The sequence below is a fragment of the Mustela erminea genome, chromosome 8 (genome assembly GCF_009829155.1).
Source record: "Mustela erminea isolate mMusErm1 chromosome 8, mMusErm1.Pri, whole genome shotgun sequence".
Lineage (NCBI taxonomy): Eukaryota > Metazoa > Chordata > Mammalia > Carnivora > Mustelidae > Mustela > Mustela erminea.
This window is the reverse complement of record NC_045621.1, coordinates 67,808,254-67,834,494: the sequence shown is the minus strand read 5'-3', so window position 1 is coordinate 67,834,494 and position 26,241 is coordinate 67,808,254. Positions and strand designations below refer to the sequence as shown.

General features: G+C 44.6%; 1 long non-coding RNA gene across 1 annotated transcript in view; it reads right to left on the bottom strand.

The window, feature by feature from the left end:
- Window positions 1–26,241, bottom strand: part of LOC116597776 — an 89,305-nt gene that overhangs the window by 2,759 nt on the left and 60,305 nt on the right. The window contains exon 3 of the long non-coding RNA XR_004288777.1: window positions 21,403–21,570. This is a non-coding gene — a long non-coding RNA (uncharacterized LOC116597776). The remainder of the gene's footprint in view (window positions 1–21,402; window positions 21,571–26,241) is intronic.

The following is a 26,241-nucleotide window of genomic DNA, read 5'->3' as shown; positions in this document are numbered from 1 at the left end:
CTTTTTTTTTAAAGACACAAGCAACATGCAAGATGACCAGTCAATGACATAAAAACAGCCATTAGCAACTTCCAACTTCACCAGTTTATTCTCAGATAGGTGGAGCTTAGCTCATTCCTCCAGTATCTAGCTCTTTTAAGGAGTCTTAGGGGCAAAAAATTTGAAGGTCAAATCATTTCAGTAAACTTTAGTGATACAATATCACTAACACCACCCACAAAACACCCAGTAAGAAAAGCTGTAACGACTCTGTCTCCTTTTTAAAATGGACTTCCAGTTGTTTGCTGGTTGCACAGAATTGGCAGTCACTCACTTTGCCATGGTCAGCAACCCCAAAGGCTGTTGCCTTGCCTATGAGGGCAGTGTGTCTACCAGGAGCTCCAAATGGCAGGAGCTCCAGCTCATTAGGGACAGACCAAAGGATAGAGCAGGGCACCTGAGAAGAAGAACGCACTTGAGTCTTAGTTCTACCAACAAGTGCTCCAAAACCATGCCTCTTAATTTCTCCATGACTTAATTCCTCCATGTGTAAGTTCTTACGTGAGCTCCATGAAGCTGGCCGCTGGAAGAAATCTTGAAAAGTCCTTGCTACTAATAGCTGCCCCTTTTTCCTTAGGCGAATATCAAAGAAACCCTCTTTAATTTTATTAAATCAATAAAATAATCCTCATAGTATTATTTTTACCTTTGGAAAAGGAACGCAAGTCTCCTTCTGTTAATCGTCAATCTCTTAAAATTCTGTAGATGCTAAGTCTTAGACCAAAGTGTGTCTGACCTTAGTGAAGCACAAGTTGGAGATGTTAGGTATTCCACATGTGCTTTCTTTTTTTTTTTTTTTAAGATTTTATTTATTTATTTGACAGAGATCACAAGCAGACAGAGAGGCAGGCAGAGAGAGAGGAAGGGAAGCAGGCTCCCCACTAAGCAGGAGCCCAACTCGGGGCTCAATCCCAGGACCCTGGGATCACGACCCGAGCACAAGGCAGAGGCTTTAACCCACTGAGCCACCCAGGCGCCCCCCCACATGTGTTTTCTACTGTAACCCTCATAAGGTTCAAGACGTTGTATGAGGCAACCTGCTTGTTTATAGAACTGGGTAGGCCTGGTCTCCAAGAACTTTCAACATGAAGATGCACCCAGCTGCACAAATGATTAATATAAATATTGAGGGAGAAAGGAAAAAGGGATACATTGGTTACACATAAAATAAGAACAGCGACAGAAAACGTATCTGGGATATCCATCCTGCCCACAATAACCTGCTTTCTCTGAGAACTGCCTCTCCCCTCAGACACTGCACCACAACCATGTTTGCTCACCGTTGCTCACTCTCGACCTCAGCCATGGCTGTTTGGAACAGGAGAGGATATCTGATCAAGCTGAGCCAAATTCTCTCTCCTGGGAATTTGGAATTGTCATCCAGAGTACCTCTACACTCGGGGTAGGTGAGCATTCCTCTGAAAGAGCAGGACAAAGAGAACAGAGAACAGCAGCCCCCTATATCCCGTGTGCCTATCCCCAGGGACAGAGAAGATGGCTGCCCCGATCACTAACAGCTTTGCCCTCTCTGGTTCTAGGCCCCCACGGGGTCCCAGCGACATTCTTATCTTCCTGAAACATCTTTGTTTCCTATGAGAAATTTCCCATTTCCCCTTGAGCTGGCTCTGATTGCCATTACTTACATTCACATCAGCCATGACGAGGATCTGAACACTAGTATGTCCTTCCTCATATAAAAAAGATACAGATAATCCCAAATAGCTAATAATCCAAAGACATTTTTGGCTCTGGGGGACATTGTGAAATGAATATGTTTAAATTGCTGGAATCATAACTCCTTGCATGGAAGAACGAGCCCACCTTGAATGAAAGTACATTGCCCACAGCAATGGAAACTTGATTGGACGAGGCTGGGAAAGACTGTCCATTTCCTTTGTCCCGACAGAGACTCTGTTCTCCCCTGCCGTCTGGTCCTTACCGGACATGTAAACATAGCCCCTCCCCCCCCACCTCTTCTCCCCAGCTTGCCCATAGCCACCCCCGCTATGTCCCACCTAGAGTGTCCTGTCTTCTTCCACGGGTATTTATTTTTTCCTGGTATAGCAGCAAGCAAAAGAGACATCAACTTGGGAAAACAGTCTGTGGAGAAAACAAAGAGACCAGTGGATTCTTCTTAGAGTTTACCACCCTCCCCCCCCCCCCCCCCCCCCCCCCCCCCCCCGGCCACAGAGCTCTGATATTTATAAAACAAATAAAACCTAAGAGAGGCCACTTGAGTGGCTGCCTTCCCAGCCAATGACGGCTTCCAGAGTGATTCAGAAGTTTTAAGGGAAGAGCTATGGAGAAAGGAAACTGAAGATCCACAGAAATAAAAAGTGCCAAGGGGACGAGGCGGGGGGGGGGGGGGGGGGGAAGGGACTATCTCAGAGCCACTTGAATATCTGTCTGGGGGAGGAGTGTGCTGAGCAGGGGTGTGGGGTGTAGGGGGGTGTGGGTGTGGCGGGAACAATGGAGTAGTAGTTACAAAGGCTGGGTAGGGCCCCTGTTCCTGGAAACAGAATCCACCAATTGCATTAGATGAAATCTCCTTGTATAACCCAAGTTGTTCTCATGGCAAAAGAATCCTTTCCTTTTCCTCTTGCAGCTCCCCCATGAGTAAAATTAGGTTAGAAACACACACACACTCACACTCTCTCACCCTCACAGACACACAGGTACAAGCACAGTACCCCACGTTCTACCGCATGTTCCCAGAGTTCCCCACATCGCTGCCCAACACCAACATCTCAAGTAGTTTGCGGACCTACTAAATACCACAGCAGCCAAGGACCATGTCTGGTGTCTTCCAGACACGGGCAACAGCTTCCAGGTTATGAGGACTTTACAGGTAACATCATTCACTCGCAAAACAGGGAGCTGGACAGGAACCTCATGGAACCCCTTCCAGTATAACACCCTCCATTTCCAGATGAAACCAAGGCTTGGCATGGTCACCAAAAAAATGACCCTCGTCTAAAGACCCCTAACCTTAGATTCTCCTTTGTCTCCCAGTCTGATGGGACCAACCAGCCTGGCCTGGCTTCCAGCCCTGGCATGCAACGTCCTGCCAACAGCCCTTACAAATGTCCAGCAGACCGGTTGCCAAACTCGGGCCCCACCCTGGCTCGTTATCTACACACAGAGCTCTCCCATGACTTTCTGGCTGGCCCTGCTGCCACCTCTCTCTGTGGGACAGCTGTACCAGCTTGGCTGCTGGCGTGTTCGGTCACAGGTCCTGCCTTTGTTCGGTGGATAAGCACGGTCAAGTTCCACATCCTACCACTGTGACACAGGCACCCCTGCCCCCACTCTCCGCAAGCCCATGCCACCTTCACAGTCTGTCACGTAGGACCTGGGGCAACCCAGGTCCAAGGCTTGGACACAGGGGAGAAGAGGAGACTGGAGTTTCCAGGAGCCACAGCTCCAATAGTCTTCAAGAATCACCCTCCTGGGGGCCCCTGGGTGGGGGCTGTTACACATCCGACTTCTGCTCAAGTCATGATCTCAGGGTCCTGGGTTCGAGTCCCATGTGGAGCCCCATATTCAGCGAGTCTGCTTTTCCCTCTCCCTCTGCCTCTCCCCCGACTCATGCCCATGCTCCCTTTCAAATAAATAAATACATACACACATACATGCAAGAATCACCCTCCAGCATTTCCTACCAGTTGGTTCTCTTTAATTATTCTTTTGTGCCTCAGTTATTACAGCTCTTCATGTCCTGAAAAGCTCCTTTCCTGGGAAACTTGAAACACTCAGTAAAAATCACTGAGTAGCTTAAAATATCAAGGTCAGTGTTTCCAAACTGAGGTCTACATCAGAAACATGGGGTGCTTGGGGCACCTGGCTGACTGGGTCAGAGGAGCATGTGACTCTTAATCTCAGGGTCATGAGTTCAACCCCCACACTGAGTGTAGAGTTAACTTAAATAACTAAAATAAAAATGAAAATGAAAAAAGAAACATGGGGTGCTTGTGAAAAACAACGGTGAAGGGCTGCACCCCAAGCTTTCTGACTAGAATCTCTTAGAGGAGAGCCTGGAAATCTGGCTTGTGAATAAGCCCCCCAGGTAAATGTGAGGTACACTAAAGTTGTAAGACCCAGTGTGGGTGTGACTAATTACATCTGGCAGTAGGGTATAGTTTTGTACCCTATGACCTGCAGATCTTTTCTTATGAGACTTCTGTGGGGTAAAAAAAAAAAATACAAAGAACTTTGAAAATGTCAGCTTAATGATTAAGATAATTAATATTTGGAGGCAGGAGTCCATTTCTTTCTCACTGACTTCACGTTATCAAGTCCCAGCAGTAGGTAGGATAATTGCACAAGGAGGATACCTTAAAACCTAGGCTCGTGGACCACCTTCCCTCCCCATCTCTATACAGAATTTTTAGCCCTTCCCCCCTCCGACTCCCATCCCATGAGAGCCACGTGATAGTTTACTGCCCATTTGGGGTGGCACAAGCCTATGGATTTCTTTTGGGGTAGCAAGGTCTCTGTAGCCATTGATCTCCATTTTACTTGTTTAGAAAATAAGATAACGTGAAGATTTTGAGAATTAATTTCAACTCTATTTTTAGAAAGTTCACAGGAATGCCGAAGTCACCACTCCCTTCAAAAACAAATGAGATCTTATTCCTGTGCCCGAGATGACTCTTCATCTGTTAACAGAGGGATAAAAATTAATTTTGGGTCCGCAGACTTGTTTCAATAGCAAGCAAAACTGACAACGCATCCTTCACATATTCTGTGTCTGCCTGTGGCCTCTGAAGAATTCAAAGCACGTTCACCTAGTTCCGTGTGTCCTCCGTCATGGCGGAAGACACTGACCCACCCTCTCATAAGTAACCCCTCTGTGGCCGCAAGAGTAAGTTATTTGTCCAAGGTAGAGCACTTCAGTAACAGGAGAATTCTAGAAATGAGTTAATCCTTGATCCTTGGGTCAGAACCAAGCCACACTCTTTCCACATGAAGTTGTTTCTTGGAGTATTAAGAACATTTTAATCTTACTGGCATTCAGTTTGCAAAGAAAGCTGACCTAGAGGTAACACCATTTCTGTATCCTTTTCCCCATCTTTTATACTTACTTATTGACACTGGGATTCTCATAATTATAAATGAATTATTGAGAAAAAAAAAGTAATGAATTCGTTAACATCAAGATGTTAAGAACTTGGGGCCCCTGGGTGGCTCAGTCGTTAAGTGTCTGCCTTCAGCTGAGGTCGTGATCCCAGGGTCCTGGGACCCAACACTTTGGTGGGCTCCCTGCTCAGCGGAGAGTCTGCTTCTCCTTCTCCATCTGTGATCTCTCCCACTCTCTCTCAAATCAAAAAATAAATCTTGAAAAAAAAAAAATAGGGCCACCATCTGCAAGCCAAGAAGCTCAACAGGAAGTCTGCTTTTCCCTTTCCTACTTCCCCTATTTGTATTCATTCTCTCAATGTCTCTCTCTCTCCATCAAATAAATAAATAAAACCTTTTAAAAAATATACGTTAAGGACTTAACGTATATTATTTTTCCCTGGAGGTATCTGGATTATGGAAGAGAAATTTAGAAGAGGGCTGCCTTACCCAAAGAAAAGGCTGGCTGATGGTGAAAGGTTAAGCACCGGTGAGGTTGGGAACTTTCCGGTATTCCTTTAAAAGTGTACTCATTCTGCCCAAGCAGAATACCAAAATCTGTCTATAAAAGAGAACACACTAGAGCAAAGAACTCTCAAACACAACAGGAACTTAAGCAACAAAATTCTGTTCCAAATCACAAGAAGGTGACGGTGGAGATTTGGAACCGTGATGTTAAATAACCCTGAAAAAATTATCAAACCTGGAGACTTACACTCTGCACCATCCAAGCTGGAGAAACAAAACCCAGATTTATTTTCCTATCCGGAACACTGAAAAAACAGACAAAATATATGAAACAGTAGCTCTCAAGATATTGGACATCAGGTAGTGAAGGGCCATGATCCCTGAAAGATGAGAAACAGATCAGGTGAGCCCTAAAATTGCTCCAGCTTATTGCACTGAGAGAATTTCCAGGCCACTGCACAAGGAGTGGGAACTGGATAGAGTCTGGCTGCATCCTTGAGTAGAGAAAACTGGAGAAGCCAAGGTGACTGGAATCCACAGGGGATGGGGGGAGGGGTGGAGAACTGCACAGAGAAAGGACTCTGGAGTTCTGCAGAGGGTCCTCCTTAAGAATTCAGTTAAGTTCTTTTGGGTCTGCCTGACAGGAAACTGCGCAGGACCAGGGAATAGGGTAGACTACTCAGAATGGTGTCAACTCAGCCATGGGGGAAACTAACCCTAGACTCAACACTCCATCAGTCCCCCTCACTAAGTTTCCCTAAGAAGGAACAGATCATCTGAATAGCCCTATTAAATAAATTTTATTTGAGGCTAAAACCCTTCCCCAGAAAACAACTCCTGACACAAATGCCTTCACTTGGTAAGTTTACCAAATGTTTAGAGAAGAAATAATATAAATTCTATACAAATGTTCCAAGAAAATTAAAGAGAAGGAAATACTTTCCTTCCTATGGGGTCAGCAATAGTCTGACACCAAAATCTTGACAAAGCTCTTACAAGAAATGAAAAGTACAGATCTATATTCTTCATGCAAAAATGCAAGAATTCTTAACAAAATGTTAGTAAATCAAATCCGACAATATATAAGAAGGGTAATGTCTTATGACCAAATAGGGTTTATCCTTGGGATGCATGCTTCAACATTTGTAAGTTAAACATGATGGGTTCTGTTTCCCTGGAAAACCCTAACACAATACAGATGACAAAATTTATCAAACTGTGCTTTAAATACGTGTTATATCTCAATAACTACCCGCCACACTACCCACCAGAGTCAGGTCTTGTGATCCAATCTACTTTGCACCTCTCACGCAGGTCAGACACGTGGTGTAAAAACTGAGGCCCAATCTACTTTGCACCTCTCATGCAGGTCAGACACGTGGTGTAAAACTGAGGCCCCAGTGCTGGCCCAATCAGGGCCATCTGAAACTGGTACTGAGGTCTCCCAGTTGCTAGTCCAATGGACTTTCCACAAACCAAGTGTGAGAAAATTGGAGTGGCAAGAGATCGAAGCCAGAATCTGATAAGGAAAGGCTCGTAGAAGATCATGAGAAAAAAAGCAAGGATGTAAAAGAGACGTCAGATGGGAACTTCTGAAGAATGTCAATGACGCATTGTGGTGCTGATTTTAAATACATCTGTTTTTCATAGGACCAAGACTAGTTTCCATGCAACAATAAGGTTTACCAGGAAATGGATGGAATTCTTATTTTTTTGTATTTTTAATACTAAAAATGTTAAAACTACTCAAACAGGTTGTTTAAAAAAAAAGATTTATTCATTTATTTTAGAGAGATGGAGAAAGTGCGTGTGAGTGGGGGAGTGGCGGAGAAGAGGGAGAGAGAGAATCCCAAGCAAACTCCCAACTGAGCACAGAGCCCAATCTCACGACCCTGGGATCATGACCTGAGCTGAAATTAAGAGTTGGATTCTTAACCAACTACGTCGCCCAGGCACCCTTCCAACTGTTTTTGACCTAACATAAAAGTGACACTTCAGGCCAGAAAGCTGCCTTATTTGCAAATAAGGCCAAGAAGCAAAATAATCTAAGATTACACAAAATATAAGCCAATAAAATCATATGTAGATACACAGAAATAGTATTAGTCTTGGTGAGAAAATACATCATTGGTTTGAAATGCAAATATTTCTCTTAGAAAGCAGTGACTTACTTAGTAGCTATCTTTAAGCTATAAGCGCATTAATAATAATCACGTGTTTCTATCACCATAAAGACGGAGGACCAGGTGATGGCAAACACCGGGAAAATTCACTTTCCGGTGTTACGACTCTTATAAATTCCCATAAGCAGGAGCTAGGTCTCCTCATCTTCATCTTGTCAAGGCTGGCAGAATCCTTGGCATATGATCAGTCCTTTTTCCTTGCTCCCAGACTCTTTGCGTGTGAGAGAATAAATGTCCTTGCTGTGTGAGCCAGTCAAGTTGAAGTTCTCTTACTTGAAGCCAAGGGCATCAGAATGGACACAACCACTGCCTGTTGCCTCAGTTACAGAAGAGGGATAGTGAAATCTACTTGAAAGGATTTTGAGGATAGTTAATGAGCTAATACATTTAGAATTCCTTGCACAGTGGCTTGTGTCGGAAAGTACTAAGTCCATATGAGTTCTCTTCTCCCTTTCTCTCTTATGAAATTTTCCATTTAAATATTAGGGAGGCCATGTTCAACAGACATGAAGCTTATAGGACTGTCTATCCTTAATGTCACCTGCTAGTCTTGATGCCACCAATTTTGAAAGGATTCCTTGTTGCAATTAACTGTGTTTTCCTCACTTCTGCTACTATGAAACTCACTAAAGGATTTATTCCAGAAAATTATTAATAGAGGGTCTGTGATCACTTAGCATCAGGGAAATACAAATCAAAACCACAGTGAGATACTGCCTCACACCAGTCAGAATGGCTAAAATTAACAAGTCAGGAAATGACAGGTGTTGGCAAGGATGTGGAGAAAGGGGAACCCTCCTACACTGTTGGTGGGAATGCAAGCTGGTGCAGCCACTCTGGAAAACAGCATGGAGTTTCCTCAAAGAGTTGAAAATAGAGCTACCCTATTACTCAGCAATCGCACTACTGAGTATTTACCCAAAGATACAAATGTTGTGATCTGAAGGGGCACGTGCACCTGAATGTTTATAGCAGCAGTGTCCACAATAGCCAAAGTATGGAAAGAACCTAGATGTCCATCAACATCCATTATGAATGGATAAAGAAGATTCGGTATTCATATATATTTGTGTGTGTGTGTGTGTGTGTATACATATGATATATATATATATATATATATATATAGTGGAATATATATATATATATATATATACATATATATATGGATAAAGAAGATTTGGTGTATCTATACACACACACACACATATATATAGGAATACAATGCAGCCATCAAAAAAACCCAAAATCTTGCCATTTGCAACGATGTGGATAGAACTAGAGGGTATTATGCTAAGCGAAATAAGTCAATCAGAGAAAGACAATTATCATATGATCTCTCTGATATGAGGAATTTGAGAGGCAGGGCGAGGGTTTGTGGTGGGGAGGGGAGGGAAAAATGAAACAAGATGGGACCGGGGAGGGAGACAAACCATAAGAGACTCCTAATCTCAGGAAACAAACTGAGGGCTGCTGGAGGGTGTAGAGATGGGGTAGGGTGGCTGGGTGATGGACATTGGGGAGGGTATGTGCTATGGTGAGTGCTGTGAAGTATGTAAGCCTGACGATTCACAGACCTGTACCCCTGAAACAAATAATACAGTATATGTTAATAAAAATTTAAAAAGAAGAGGGTGTGTGAATGAAAACCTAAACTTGCATTAAGAAAGCAACCACAAAAACAGCTAAGAAGACTCTTCCTTCCCAAAAAGAAGCTGCCATGCTGGTCTCCCCGAAGTTTGGGTCCATGTTCATCCCATCAGGATTTTCAAAAACTTTTTATTTGGAAAATGCCAAATCTGCAGGAAAGTTGTGCATACAAAAGAATAGAAACATTAAGAACATTCATGTGTCCTTTACCCAAAGGTCTCTGTGGTCAACATTTCGCCCATTTGCTCTATTGTTCTCTGTCTTTCTCCATATTTATATACATATTTTTCTCTGAATCGTTTGAGAGTAAGTGATGATGATGGCCATTACAATAAATTTAATTTTAAATTTCATTTTAGGACCTAACACTTAAAGGAATATATACTTGTACATGATTTTCATGGAACAAAATCTAAACTGTACTCAAGGGTTTAAGAGTGAAAAATTAATCTCCCTTCCAATCCTATGCCATCGACACCCCATATCTCTGCATGAGAATTTAAAATTCAGAAGGCATCCTGAGATTCTCTGAACCCATTTTCTTCACCAATTATATAAAAACTCCATACATCCAAAACAATTGAGAAAATTACATTTACTACAAAGAGTCTAAGAGACCGAATACCTATTAGAACCCCCTAGGAGCCACTGTTCCTTCTCGTACTGCAAAGATTTGGCATTTTGGCTTTATTTAGCCATTTATTTGTTCATTCAGTTCTTCATTCATCTGCCAATCCTTTATCATGCCCTAGGCCCTGTGCTAGAGTGATGGGTGCATTTTCCAACATTTCCTACCCATAAGCTCTTCTCTCAGTGACACGCTGGCACTCCTCCCATGGAGGAGTGGGACCCTCCTTCCCTTCCCTACCACACTAGACATCATTTGACCTCCAAGGCCAGGTCATAAAAGGCAATACAGCTTCTTCCATGTGGTTCTCCCGGGATGTTTGCTTTGGGAACCCAGACACTGTTGTATGAGGAAGGCGGTGTGGAGAGGAACTGACGGTTTGCACCAATGGCCAGCCATGTGAGTGACTGATATTGGAAATGTCACCCAGAGCCACCCTAGCTGACAGGGCATGGAACAGAGACGAGCTGTCCCAGCTAAACCCTGCCCACATCGCATGAGCTTGTTAAATCATTTTTGTTGTTTTAGGCCACTATGCCCTGGGGTACTTTTTTCCACAAGAGTTAACCAGAACAGCAAGGCACAGGGGATGCACAGGGAGAGAGACAGAGTAGCTGCCTTTAAAGCGCTCATTCTCTAGTGGAGACAGACAAGCAATAGAGATCAAATACAGTGGGAGGAGTGCTCTCTGTAGAAATACCATTATGACGTGAAATTTTAAGTGGTAGGAGAAATTACCCGAGTTTCTGATGGGGGCCTCAGAAAGACTGGCAGAAAATAAAAGTTGAGTTAGGTGTTGAAGGCTGAGTAGCAGTTCATCAGGTAGCGGAAAGGGGTCCTTTCCATCAGTGTGGTAGGAGAATGTGAAGAAGAATGGTAAGGAGGGTGGGGCCAGGGGGTAGGATAAAATCAGAGAGAAGGAAGGACCAAAGTCAAGTATTCTGGTTTGAGTGAGAATAAAGACAAGGGAGGAAGCAGGAATGGGGGAGGTTGGCGGAGAACAATAAATGAGGTCACAGGATAGTTGGGGTTACCAGGCGGAGCGGGGTTCTCAGGGAGCCCAGGACCAAGACCACCACCTGCCTCTGCCTCCCAGGAACCACATGGGCTATGAAAGCTGTAGAAGCCTGGGAGGGTCTCTTCAGGTCTCGGAACTAGTCTTCCCTCTGTCAAAGAGGGATTGAAACTTAGGAGCTTTAAGACCCTGTCCAATTTTGTGATACTTAAAGTCATAAGTTGGAGAGTTAAGATCTCTCAAAACGCAGTCTCACCGACACGTTTTATTAGTTTCCCAAGTTATCCTGATGCCAGTTATGTTTAAGAAAACTGCCTATGCGATGAATGGATAAAGAAGTTGTGTGCACGCACACGTGCGTGCGTGCGTGTGTGATGGAATATTACTCAGCCATCAAAAAAATGAAATCTTATCATTTGCAACAACGTGGATGGAACTAGAAGGTATTTATTATACTAAGCAAAATAAGTCAGGGAAAGACAAACATATGATTTCAATCATATTTGGAATTTAAGAAACAAAACAGATGAGCATAGGGGAAGGAAAGGAAAAATAAAATAAGACGAAAACAGAGAGGGAGACAAACCATATGAGACTCTTAACCACAGGAAACAAACTGAGGGTTGTTGGAGGGGCTAGGGGGATGGGGTAACTGGGGGATGGGCATTAAGGAGGACACTTGATGGGCTGGGCACTGAGTATGACATGCAACTGATGAATCACTGACCTCTACCCCTGAAACTAATAATACACTATATGGTAATTAAATTGAATGTACATTAAAAAAAGAAAACTGTCTATGAACTGAATGGAATTGAATTTCTCTTATTCCTGGTTTCTCTGCATAAAGAACAAAGAAATTTTGGCATTCTGTGGCCAATACTATAGAAATGCCACATAAAACTCTATGATTTCTTTTAAATACCATACCATTTCCCCAAGCTGCACACTGAATACTTCTTTTCCCCTGAGGTAAGAAAGAGGTACATCCTTCCCTTTGTTCTTAAGGAAGAAAGCTCACTCTAAGGGAGAGGCTAGGAAAGGCCCATCTTGACATCAGAGGCTGGGGCTACTATTAGGGAGGCTGGAAAGCCCCAGGGAGGGAGGGTGGTCAGCAATTTAGGGTAGACATGTTGGAACTTACAACCCCTCTGACTGGGCAGCCGCTGAAAGCATTGGCTTTTGTTTGTGGCAAACACCATAAAAACACGAGCATCTTCTAGACGGTCCTATAAGAGATGAGGGTGATCAATTTCACTGACAGGTGCAGAAATAAGAGTCATGAGAGGAATCTTCTAGAAGAGAAAATCAGGGACTGGACAAGCTTCTTGACATCAGACAAGCAGAAGCAGAGCACAAGCCCGGGTTTGCTTTTTCAAATGTTCATGAGCGTTCTTAATCAGATAAATGAGGCTTTCACCACGACTTCTGCTCCCACACACCCTGGTCTGAGCCTGAGGGAGACGGCCGAGCCCTGGAGGAAGCTCAGCGAGGATCTCATCTAAGGGCAGGCCTGGTGCTTTCCTCCCAAGTCACCAGGAGGGCTGTACGTAAGTCAAATTTGGGAACTATCAATTCCTCACTTCCTGCAGTCCCAATAAACTCACCAGGAGCACCCACAGATCGCTTTTGTCCAAAGAATTCAACACGTAGCCAAAAAAGGTACCAGATTATCTGAGAACGGAGAGATGAGAAAGGAGAGGACGCTGGGGACGGAACAAGAAACGGGGAGTGGGTGGTGCGGCCGGACATTCCTGTGGACTCCCCGGCCTGGTGCAGTGAAATGGACCTGAAGCCCTGGAGGAAGAAGAAAGCCCCCAGGACGGGAAGTACCGCCCCCCCAACCCCCCAACCCTCCACTCTCCACCCCCCACCCCCCGCCGAGGGCCCCTCCCACTGCCCTTGCGTGATTGGTCTGCAGCCTCACTGCTGACTGCTAAGAGACCTCCGCTCCGAGCAGCCTCTCCTGTCTTCCCTTGGGGCTGCCCACTGCTGGGTACAGCCTCCCCACAAAATAAAGGGTCCAGGAAGTAGCCCCCTTTGTGAGGCGCTCCAGGAATTTGTGATTCATAGGAGGGAGATCCCCCTTCCCCATAGGTGTGATAACACAAACCCCAAAGGGATAAGGCTCCACAATCCATATTTTAATTCTTCCCTTTCCCTCAGCTATAGCACTTCTGAGGGGTCTATTAAAAACCTAAATCGGGAGGCTCTATAGTTTATTGCCTAATCTAGCTTCCTCCTCTCACCCCAACTTTTTCAAGGATTTATTTCCATTGTGTGTAACTTCTAAGCTTCGGTTTATCGTGACATTGTCCAGCGTTGAGTTTGCAAAGCCAAATTCATGCTCACATCAAAGCCAAAAAACAAACCCCTTATAACTCATAGGACATCAAAGGCAAGGCAGGCTTTACCCCATTGGACAGCATGAAGTTGCTACCAGGATTCAGGCTCTCATGGGGTCACCAGGAAGGGAAACAATAGGACTCAGCCAGTACTCACCACCTGAGTCCATCCCGGCCAAAAGATAAACACCAAGAAGGAAAAGAACTTTGCATAAATATCACCATGAAAACAAAGAACAATGTCCATGTATTTTATCTACCCATGTGAGCTCAGGCACAAAGCCATACTGGAGACTTCTTTCTCCTCCACATGATGTGACAACACTATGCCACAAGGCAAGCCACGGAAACCCAAGCCAGGGGAGCCCAGATCACCTAACATCAAAGGAGTTATGACATAGCCAGAGTTAGGCCGCCTCCTCCAAGAAGGCAAAGCCACCAAGATCAGGGAACGGGAAGAAGGAAATTGGATCTTTTTCCAAGTTCTCCCATGGATTTTCTCATCTGAACATGCAAGTAGATGAAATGGTCCAATAACACAAGTCCTATAACATAAGAAACAGTCTTCTGCCCCCCTTTAATATGTCCCCTTTTATCTCTTTCTTGTATTTTCCTCCAGATTTCTAAATAATAAGCTTATACAGCTATCAATTGATCCGTCTGGGACATCATCTATTGGTTTCCTATTACATCAGAAGACTCTGATACCCTCTTCCCTATGCTCCTCCCCCTGCTCTCTCAGTATAGATGAGTTACAACTTTTGGTGAAATTGACAATCCATGTTTATTTGTCCCATACTGCTCACTTTTGAGGACCACAGCAAACTATAATGTGAGTCCCTTGGTCTTCTGGCATCTAGTGTTGCCATTGAGAAGCCCCCGGGGCCATTTCAGCTCTGATCCTTTGAACAGAGGCTATTTCATCCATCTAGGGACATGATATGATTTCCCAAGGCTTTCAACTTCATTTTCTTTATTCCCTCTTTCTGGAATTCCTACTAGGTAAATGTTGTTAACCCTCCTGGACCAGTCTAATTTTATCATTTCTTTCCTAGGGGCCATCTCTGTTTTTTTGTTCATCTTTCTGGGAGATTTTCCCACTTTATCATCTGCCAAATCTTCTTTTTTAAGCTCTTCTATTTTTAATTTCTAAGAACTCTCCTTTCTTCTTCTTTGATCATTCCTGAATTAAAGCATTCTGTTTTTGATTAATGGGTGCACCACCACCTCTTATCTCCCTAAGAATATTAAATACATGTTTGGTGTGTGTTTGAGAAATTTTACTCTGTTCCCCTACTTCGTTTCTGTTTCCTCCTAAATCTTTTTTCCTGCTTGAATAATTTTGGTCTGTTTCATGTTGAAGCCTTTCCTCCAGAATCAGACAACCCCTGGATGTTCATTCCCATTGAAGACTAAAATCACACAATCTGATTTGTGGGTTTGCTTTGAGGCACTTGGGCAGGGCATATCAGCTGGTGAATTTCATTGACAGAGCCAAGGAAGTGAGCTCAGCCTTTTCAGGGTGGGACCCCAAGTGACATTCTCTGCAGGGCTTTTCTCTCTCTGCAGTCACTCACTTCCCCCAGGGCGGAACCCCTGCTGTCCTGCTAGAAAAGATGCTGGATGCCAGCAGAGGCAGGGGCTGGGTGCCAGAATTACCGTCATTCTGTCATTCCATGATGACTTCAGTACTGATTTTCGCTTTCTGCTGGTACCAACCCCAAACCTCACTCCTGGCCTGTGCTGTATAATGTGGCTATGTTCAGAGTCTTTTTGGTTCCATACATCTGGGGGAAAAAACCTTCTAGGCAATGCAAGTAGGGGGCGGAGGAAGGGAGAGGGTGAAACACTGTCTGATTGCATGGGTAGGGGAGGACACTTGGGGCTCTAGACCTAAACTTCCCAACAATCCTCTATATTCAGTTGCACACCTTCCTACCAGGTGCCATAGAATCCCAGGCTTTCTGGGGTTTCTTGGGATGCCTTCTTGCTGGCTAAACTAGTCACCACCTCTCCATCTGCTTCCCATCTGCCAAAACTATGTAGCCCTTTCAAAACCTGCATAGTTTCCCTTCCAGGGCATCTGGTTTCTATGCATTTATACCTTTTTTATTCTTCTACTGAAATGTTTAGTTGGGATTTGGGAAGAGAACGTCTTCAACCTGCCATGCTTAACCAAAAGTCCTCTCTCACTATGTGGATTTCACACTTGGTCTGCAGAAATCTGCTGGCCCGTAGTCCACAGAGCAAAGTGGTAGAATCTGACTTTGGCTCTGCCAGGTACCAGATGTATGCTCTTGGGTTAACTAATTTACCTCCCTGGGCTTCATTTCCTCCTGTAAAAATTAGGGATAGAGGAGGGCTTCCACTTATTAAAAAAAATTTTTTTTGTTAATTGTTAAACTATCACTAACATAAAATTAAATTAAATTGCCCATTGTGTTAAAGATAATATTCATAATAATAACAAAGTGAGGTAGGTGTACAGCACCCCCATTTCTCCAATAAGTTCTATAAAAAAGTGGCCTTGGCCCTGGTGGGGGGTGGGGGGTGTGGCGGGGGGCAATACTTGCCCGGTGCCCTGTGACCTAGCTCTTCTCCTTACTTTATTTCATCTTTCATGTGAAATTCAGATTTTCCATTAAAAGGGCATTTCTTTTTTTTAGCTTAAAAATAGTTAAACATGGTGATTTGGGGAAAGAAAAACAAGAGTTCTACATGATTGTGTTTAAGAATATAGAAGGAAGGGGATGCCTGGGTGGCTCACTTGGTTAACTGACTGCCTTTGGCTCAGGTCATGAACCTGGAGTCCTGGGATAGAGTCCCACATCGGGGCCCCAGCTCCATGGGGAGTCTGCTTCTCCCTCTGATCTTCTCCCCCTTTCATGCTCTCTCTCACTCTCTCTTTCTCTCTGTCTCTCAAATAAATAAATAAAATCCTTAAAAAAAAGAATATAGAAGGAAGGAAAAGCAAGGCCCATAATGGGGAGATGGTGTCTTAGTCCACTTGGGCAGCTATAATGAAGTACCATGGATTTGGTGACTCACAAACAACAGAAATTTATTTTTCCCCATTCTGGAGGCCACAAATCTGAGACTGGGGCACCATCATGGCTGGGTTCTGGCGAGGACTTTCCCCAGGTTGCACACTTCTTATACTCCTCACAAGGTGAAAGGAGCAAGAGAGCTCTCTGGCGTCTCTCTTATAAGGGCACCGATCCAGTCCATGAGGGCCCCACCCTCATGAACTAAGGTCTCAGTTCCATATTCCATCACACCAGGGGTTAGGATTTCAAAATACAACTTTGGAGCAGGGAGACACAACATTCAGTCCATCGCAGGAGGGAAAATTCTAGTTCTCTTCGTGTCTCTCTACCTTATCTTTATTTTAGATGATCTTTCTTTCCTTAGATGATCAATGTCTCCATTTTTAACTTAAAATGGTCTCATACTTCATGGTACATTTTTAAGTCAATAATCATTGAAGAAACAAATGTTTTCCCATAGCACTTTGTCTCTTCATCAACTAAGTTAGATTTGATGGCTATTTCACCTGCTGAACATTGACCTCCATGAGGGCTCAGGGCTGGCTCCATTCTTCTGTTGGCCACAGATACATCACAGTGCCCAAAGCATTCCCCATCACAGCCCTTAGGAGCTGTAAGAGATCTTCACATTTATCTGGTTCAGTCGCCTTCTTTTGCAGAGGGTCTAGGCAAGCCCAAACAGATGAAATGATTTACCCAAAAAACTCAAGGAAGAGGCCAAGCCAAAACTTGGCCTGGACCTCCCATCTCAAATCTAGCACCTTCCACGCTACCATGCTGCACAGAACCAATGTTCAGTAAATATCTTATGCACACATCACAATCTGATCTTCTGTGCTCATCCCATCATAGCCCAACTTTCTCTTTTCTTTTAATTTTTTTTTTTTTAGATTTTTTTTTTTTTTAATTTATTTGACAGACAGAGATCACAAGTAGGCAGAGGCAGGCAGAGAGAGAGAGAGGAGGAAGCAGGCTCCCTGCTGAGCAGAGAGCCCCATGCGGGACTCGATCCCAGGACCCTGAGATCATGACCTGAGCCGAAGGCAGCGGCTTAACCCACTGAGCCACCCAGGCGCCCTTCTTTTAATTTTTAAACTTTTTTAAGAGAGGGGGTGGTAGAGGGGCAGAGGGAGAGAGAGAATCTTAGGCAGGCTCTAAGTGGAGTTCCCGACCCAAGGGTTGATCTCATGACCCTAAGATTAAGACCTGAGCTGAAACCAGGAGCTGGATATTCAACTCACGGAGCCACCCAGACACTCCTCTTTTCTTTTTAAATGCTGCTTTTTTAACAGCAATAATACTTAACATAAACCTACTAACTAAATACATCAAGGGGAAAGTCACAATCTTAAATATTGCATGACTAGATATAGACACTAATATAATACACAATTGAAACTACTCCCCGTCAATATTTCCATCACCCCATGTTCTCATAAAGCATGTCACAGACACACGTATTTTCTGCCCATGGATGTCAAATGCTTTGTGCACTTGCAGAAACTTGACTTCATTCAACTTGACAAAACTAGCTCCAACTGACCTCTGTGCTTTCTGATCGTAACACTGCCTTTGTTACAGTCACTTGAGTGAGTACAGATCCAAACACCTGATTTTAAGTAGATTCCAGCTGTTTGCCTCTGTGTCTCACCCAGCAGACTTGCCCCCCACATCACCACCCATGCGCTTGGCAAACATTCATTGTAGGCCTACTGAATGCCAGGCACTGTTCTGGGAATATAGAACAAGAAAACAAAGACCTCTACCCTAGGAGAGCTAACATGCTGGCAGTACACATTAAAAATAGGTATAGTATATAGCATTCTAGAAGATGGGAGATACTCTGGGGAAAAAAAAAAAACAAAGTTTTGGGGGATCAGGAGCACTAAGGACGGTGATCAGGAGAAGGTAATGTTTGCACAAAGACTCAAAGGAGGTGATGGAATGAGCCAGGGAGATATCCAGGCAAGAGCTTTCCCAGCAGAGGGAACAGCCAGGATGAAGTTCCCAAGATGACTGTGTGTGGTCCTGTCAAGGACACATACTTCCTGATGGATGACATATTGGGGAAAGAATCCTAAGTCAGGGAGAGTTACCATTCCCCGATTCCAGAAAGATGCAAAAAATTAAACTTCAAGAAAGAAAGAATGAAAAAGTGAGAACCTGGAGGTACAAACCTGTAGCAGTGGGAGCAGAATGGCAAGGGAAAACCAGAAAATATCATTGAGAAATGAAAGTAGCACTTTAGACTCAAGAAATCACCCTGGGTGTGAACACACTGGGACTGAATTTCCCTCACCCCTGGACTCATGGCATCTGGAACAGAGCAGAGCACACAGTAGGCTCAAGAAATGCCAGTGCAATGAGGGAATGACTACTGAATGGAGCTGTGTTTAACACGTGCCTCCTTTTCTTGAATGTTGTGTGGGAAAGGACGGGAATCAGTCCAAGAGCTAAGCTGGGAGGTCTGCCTCACACTCACCCTGGAGCTGAATTTAATGATGAGAAGGAGGACTCCCCTCCAAGAAAACTTTAGCAATATTGTTCTATTCATTGATCTATTCGATCTGCTTAAAACCTACTCAAGAGTACTATGGAGTCTGAGAAAGGAATGTGGTGCTAAGACACCAAGGTATGGGGGTGGAATTCCAGTCCAGGAACTGAACTGAGCAGACCGAGTGCAGAGTGTGTGTGCGTGTGTGTGTGTGTGTGTGTGTGTGTGCTCAAGATGTATGATGTATGTTAATGGAGTTTGGAGGAATGGATATTAATAGAGCCCACAGATATACAAACCTTTTAAGAAGGTATTTATATACATTCCAACATGATATTGAATTGCATCAAGGTCCCTTTGGTTAAAGTAAGAGAGCACTTTAAATACACTTAAGCAACTATAAGGAGTAATTTACTCTCAAGATCCAGAGAACCTTGGGACAAGATCAGTCAGACATTCCCCAGGAACTGAGACCCAGAAAAATCAAGCTGATGGGAACAAGGAAGTCTCCTACAGTCTTGCCCTCTGCCATCCTCACTCCAAAGGGCCACGTAGCCTCTTATCCCTGTCTCTGGCATGTGCGGCCCCCTCCTTCTCTCTTGGCCCACCTCCTTCCTTCCCTGTCCATCCACATGGCCTCCCCACCATGCCTGCCTTTACACGACCTCGATTTTAGCAATAAGTAGAGCCTGACAACAGTATTTTTCAGTCTCTGTTACAGAATTGCAAGAGGAAGGACCCAACTACCAATGCTTGGGCCTGTGTCTCCCTCTGTTCCAAGTAACCACAGCCAGGGGACGGTCACCCATTCAAACATGGCTGCCAAGGTGTTGACAACTGCCCTCAGTCAATCTGATCATTCATCTTCGCCAGGTTCTTTGTCTATAGATAATGCTGACCCCCACTGGTTTGAGGTACTTGAGAGCTACCGTTCCCCTCCTCAACTACCTCCCTCTGAGGGGTGTCAAAATGAGGGCAGGTCTCATTCAGAATTCTGCCATACACACCAACGTTTACAAATAAGCAGGCACGAAAACGTGATACTACTTGTTCATATTTGCTCAGAGAAGCAGCAACCGACAACACTTTCAGTGGAAAGTTCACTCGAGGAAGGCAGCAGTGACAGAGCTCCAATAACAGAATTAGTTCAGCTTCTAGCTTCGTGCGTGGCAGAATCCTCTGATTCGCATCAGGGAACAGAACTCTAAGAGCCCCCTCCTAGCATCTCTCTGAGGGAGGTTAAACTGGAGGGCTGGCTCTGATGTCACACTAATGCAAGCTTATGGGTTTCTTTAGAATATTTCTGGCCCATCCACCTTTCATTCCTGAGAATCCTTATGTTAATTAACAGACCCTCCAGTCAGGATGCAAGTGATTGTCTTCAGCCACGTTTGGGGAGTGCTGATTGGGACCCCCCACCAGGCCCTGGGTGTGGATTTTTTTTTTTTAAGATTTTATTTATTTGTTTGACAGACAGAGATCACAAGTAGGTGTAGAGGCAGGCAGAGAGAGAGGGGGAAGCAGGCTCCCCACTGAGTAGAGAGCCCGATGCGGGGTTCGATCCCAGGACCCTGAGATCATGACCTGAGCCAAAGGCAGAGGCTTTAACCCACTGAACCACCCAGCTGCCCATGGGTGTGGATTCTTAATTAGGGACTTCAAATGTTAAACACACACACACACACACACACAGGGTGGTGGTGGTTGGTCTGTTGCCAGATGAATGGGCCTTCTCTAAAACGTTGTCTTGGATCTCCCTTGTCCTCTGCTGCTGCTTACGCATCACTGGCCAACCCTGTTAGGAAAAGAGTCTGGGAATGTTCTTTTTTAGCAAGACATATCACCATCTGAACAAGACAGAGGTCTTGTTAGCAAGGAAAAGGACAGAATATAGATCAGGTGGGCAGTGGGCCATCTCGGCTACACTCACTGATCTGAAGCAAATCTCTTAACCCTCATTTTAGTTTCCTTATCTATAAAATGGGATTACCAATACCTACCCCGCCACTTTCCTAGGGTCTGGGCAAGAATGACATGAAAAAACTTTGAAAACTGAGAAGACTTGTTCAAATAGAAGATTATCATTTGACAGTTTATACAAGAAACCACAGTGTTGTATAACCATCAAAATGGTTATTCTTTCAAATCAAAGTATAACCACACATGAGCACTTATCCCTGATCCCCAAAGCTTACTTACATTTCCCAGATCAGCAGGAAAGTGTCATTTTTTATGGTCAGGGATCCCTCATGACACTTCCTTGTTTATGAGAGGCTGATTGGACGTATGGGGAAGTCATATAAAGTTACATAACACTGATCGGGGCTTTGCTCTGTGCCGGCCACTGGGTTTCACCCAGATATTCTCACCTAATCCCCTCACAGCCTCCCAGGGCAGGCCCCACCAAGACTGTCTCACCTTGGTTGACAGGGAAGCAGGGACAGAGCACAGTCAGCCCCCAACGCAGTCAGAGTGGAAAGCCAGGATTTTATCTCGCTCTTGTCTGGAACACTTGAGCACCACTTCTCAATTCTAAAATGCTGTGGCTCCTAGTTAACCATGCACGCTGGCTGGATAGACCCGTGTCTGCCAAAAAAAAAAAAAAAAAAAGTTTAAGTTCTAACCCTTCGTGCCTGTAAATGTGACCTTATTGAGAAACAGGATCTTTGCAGATGGAATCCTGTTAAGATACATTCAGTTGGGATTAGGGTGAGTCCTAATCCAATGACTGCTGTCCATTTAAGAAAAGGGACGTTTGGACAGACAGATAGAGAAGGCCATGTGAAGTCAGAAGCAGAGACTGGAGTAAAGCACACGCAAGCCAAGGAAAACCAGGATGGTGAGCAAACACCAGAAGCTCTGAGAGTGTGCTGGACTAGTTCTTCTCTTAGAACTCCCAGAAGAGACTAACCCTGCCAACAGCTGGATTTGGGTCCTCCGAAGGTCCTGGGCCTTCCAGACCTGTAAGAGAATAAATATCTGCTATTTTTAAACCATCATGTTTGTAGCAGTTTGGTAGAGCAGCCATAGGGAACCAACACAGCATGTGAACACTGGATGGTCCCTATGACAGCCTTGTGCAGCCTAGAGCTAGCTTGACCCCCAGCACACCTGGGTCAGGCTAGGTTCATTGCAGGAGCTACCAGGAGACGGCCACAGCCTCAGCTTCCCAAGAAGGCATTGCCCACAATCCAAGCAAGTCCTTCCCAGGCATACTCCTGGGTGTGAGAAGGGAACCCAGATGGTGCCCTGAGCAGAGAGTGCATGGGTCTCTAAATGTACCTGTAAGATGCTGAGTTCAGCTGGAGTGGCTCAGCCACAACCATGAGAACTGCCCCACATGTTCCATTAAGGCTGGGCATAGGGAAAAAGCCTCTGACTTTTCTTTCTAGCCTACTTTTATTTGGATTGCACTAAAATCTTTCTGGGCAACCGGATCTATTTGCTGAGTAAGGAAGCATTTGCGTTCTCAAAGACCAGGATTTCCTATACTTTTTGGTCATTCTACCATCAAAAAGATTTGTCAAATCTGTGCATCACCTGTTCTTCTTAAAAAAGCATTTATATTGGGCGCCTGGGTGGCTCAGTGGGTTAAGCCACTGCCTTCGGCTCAGGTCATGATCTCAGGTTCCTGGGATCGAGTCCCACATCGGGCTCTCTGCTCAGCAGGGAGTCTGCTTCCCTCTCTCTCTCTGCCTGCCTCTCCATCTACTTGTGATTTCTCTCTGTCAAATAAATAAATAAATAAAATCTTAAAAAAAAAAAAAAAAGCATTTATAGGGGCACCTGGGTGGCTCAGTGGGGTAAGCCTCTGCCTTCAGCTCAGGTCATGATCTCAGGGTCCTGGGATTGTGTAATTAATAAAATATTTTTAAAAATAAAGAAAAAATAGGGGTAAGCCTCTGCCTTTGGCTCAGGTCATGATCTCAGGGTCCTGGGATCAAGCCCCGTATCGAGCTCTCTGGTCAGCAGGGAGCCTGCTTCCCTCTCTCTCTCTGCCTGCCTCTGCCTACTTATGGTCTCTGTCTGTCAAATAAATAAATAAAATCTTTAAAAATAAATAAATTAATTAATTAATTAATTAAAAAAATAAAAAACAGTTTTATAATGCTCGCCCAATGGAAAAGTCAGATCACCCACCACGAAGACAAGAGTAAAAATGCTAAAATAAAAGAGTTTACTCTCTATAAATCAGGAATACCATGGCCAAGAAAAAGATGGTTGGTACACTGGGGCAGGATCAACCACTCACAGGCCAGAGAGTTTTTATGACCAGAACCACTTTGAAAACTACTGGAAAACATTAAGTAACAATATGAAAGAAATTCACTATTGTAAACTTTATGAGTGCAGTGCTACAAGGATTCTCCAACCACCACAGATCCACCTGTTTGGCACAATGCTCTATGGAGAGAAAGTGCCAGAAATGAGATAAATCGAACCATCTTTTAAACACATAAGGGCCACTCCACAGTTAAAAACACAGATGTTGGTATTTCAAATCTGAGAAAATTAACTGTATGGCCATCTGCCATCTGCATGACCTTGCTCAAGTGTCACTTTATCACCCCCGATAATGACAGCTGATGTGTCTAGCCTTAACTGGAGAAAATAAATAAGCCTTCTTGGGCTAAGAAGAGATCTTTTCATTTGCTGGTGAGGGGAGAAATCTGGAAACCCAGCCAAAGAATACAGGCTAAGCTTTGTTCAGAGGCCCATAAGAAGAGAGCAGAGTGTTGCTGGGATAAAGAGATATTTGTGTGTCCAGCTTGGGGGAGCAGACAGGACGCACCACTCCACAGCACACAACAAACCCTTTGGCGACACTGAGGCTTGACACAAACAAGTGTGTCTATTTAGGTCTAATATTGCTTTTCCTGGAGTTTAAGGTGAAGACCCCGACGTGGACGTGATCCCAATATGGAAATCCAAGCATGAGGGTCTAGAATGCCGGTCATCCAGTTGGTAGGCACCACCATTCAAGAGTCTGCCTGTGAAACAACAAAGAAGGGGCGCATGTGTCTCCTGCCACCACCTTCTCCTCTCACAGGCTGCCATTCACGGAGGTGGAGCCCAGCAAATGCGAACTATTCTCCACAACAATGAGTCCAGTGGGCAATAGCTCAGAGGAGCACAAAAAGATCAGGAACATACCATTTCTCAGCAGGGAAGGCAAAGAGGGACGGGGGAGTCCTATACCTGGTGCACAATACAGAATCTGTCATGAAGGTCATGGCCAGAGAGACACCACTCTCAACTAGAAGTTCTGAAGAGACTTTTTAATGAAGAGACTGGTATTTGGAGGTGTAGGTAGGGTTAAGGAACCCATAACAGCAGAGAGCCGTTACCACCCTGTATTCATTTGCCAAAGCTGCCACAAGTTACCTCAGACTGAGTGCCTTGACCAACAGCAATTTATTGTCTCACCGTTCTGGAGTCCAGGAGACTGAAATCAAGGTGTTAACAAGGCCATGCTCCTTTTGAAGGCTCTGGTGAAAAATCTGTTTGATGCCCTTCTCCTAGACGCTGGCAGTCCCTTGGCTTGGGGCAGCATAAGTCCAGTCTTCACGTAGCATTCTCCCTATGTGTCTGTGTCCAGATTTCCCCTTTTGGATAAGGACACCAGCCCTATTGGATGAGGCACTCACCCTACTCCAGTATGACCCCATCTTATCTAATTATATCTGCAATTATATCTTACTATTTCAAACACAGTTATGTTCTAAGGTCCTAGGGGTTAGGACTTCAACACAGGAATTTCGGAGGGTCACGATTCATCTTATACCACATTAGGGCCCGAGAAGCGGGGAGAAGTTCCATTGGACAGCCTGGCTGGGACCTGAAGCCCAAGAGTGGCTGTTGTCATGGGGGGCTCTGCAGGGCCAGAAACCACCAAAAGCAGGGAGGAAACAAAGTCCTGGCCTCTCTCCCTCCTCACTCCAGGCAAAGGGCAAGGGAGCCAGGTGAGAATAATGGACAGGGATAGGGCAATAGTGTAAGGACACCAGCGAAATGAGCTCCCATCTCCATGACAGAATCAAGGGATCCTAATGGGTTAGGGAAAGAAGTTGTTATACAGGATTTTTCCACACTTTATCTTGGGAATCAGAGTATTTAGAAAATCTGGACAGAAAAATCAAGGTCTGTGTTTTCTCCTAAGAAAGCTATCTGAAATATTCTTCTCTTTAACTGAGAGGTCAGGTCAGAGTCGAAGGTCCATGTCTTCAAATGACTCCATGAGGGTGTTCTGAGAAAATAGTGCCCTCAGGTATATAAACAGAAGGACTCTTCCCTCAAAATCTCTTCAGGCGTATTCTTTTGTCCTCCTGAAACCAGAGTCTCCTCAGCTTTCCCTTCATTTCATACCCAGCTCACTCCCATGCCTCATCTCCACTCTCCAGACCTGGTCCAAGACCTCCTCACTTCCTCCCCGGGCCTCACACTCCAGCCTGTCTCACTTAGCCGCCCCTCGGCAGTGCGGGCTGCAGAGTACGTTTCTGACTTCCCAGCAACGAGGTCAGACCTAGACACTTGGTCCCGGTCTGCATTTCAGGCCCCATCCCCCTCTCACCTACTTCCCACCCTCCCCTCTAATTCCCCAATAAAACTAACCCACTGACAGGGAAAATTGTGAACATTTTGAAACAGGCCAAAAACCACCACTGGGTGTCCTGTTCTGCATATCTTACTGAGTTACCTTCATCCTTCCTTGTTTTTGAGCCCTTTTCTTTCTATAATTTGTAGACTATGTTTTATTTCCATAAATGTAGGCTACATTTTTATTTCTCTGTTTGTACTTACTGAACACAAGGTAACTGATTCTTGGTCATAGGAGGGCAAACTGTGTCCCCAGAGATGCAGATTTTCGCCCTGCGGATATTAACCAGTTTTGTGTCTATTTGTAAATTATTTTCTGGTCACTTACATATAGATGTTCTTTGAATTCTCTTTTGAACCATTTGTGACATCTTTCCTGGTTTCCTTATTAATTAATGAGTTAAATTAACCCTTTGACAGACACTTGATTTATAACTCTATGAGTGTCATAATTTTATTCTTTAAAATTTTTAAACTTTTTTTTTAAGACTTTATTTATTACTTGACAGAGAGAGACTCAGCAAGAGGAAACACAAGCAGGGGGAGGGGCAGAGGAGAAGCAGGCTTCCCGCTGAGCAGACAGCCTGATGCAGGACTCCATCCCAGGACCCTGAGATCATGACCTGAGCCAAAGGCAGCTGCTTAACCACTGAGCCACCC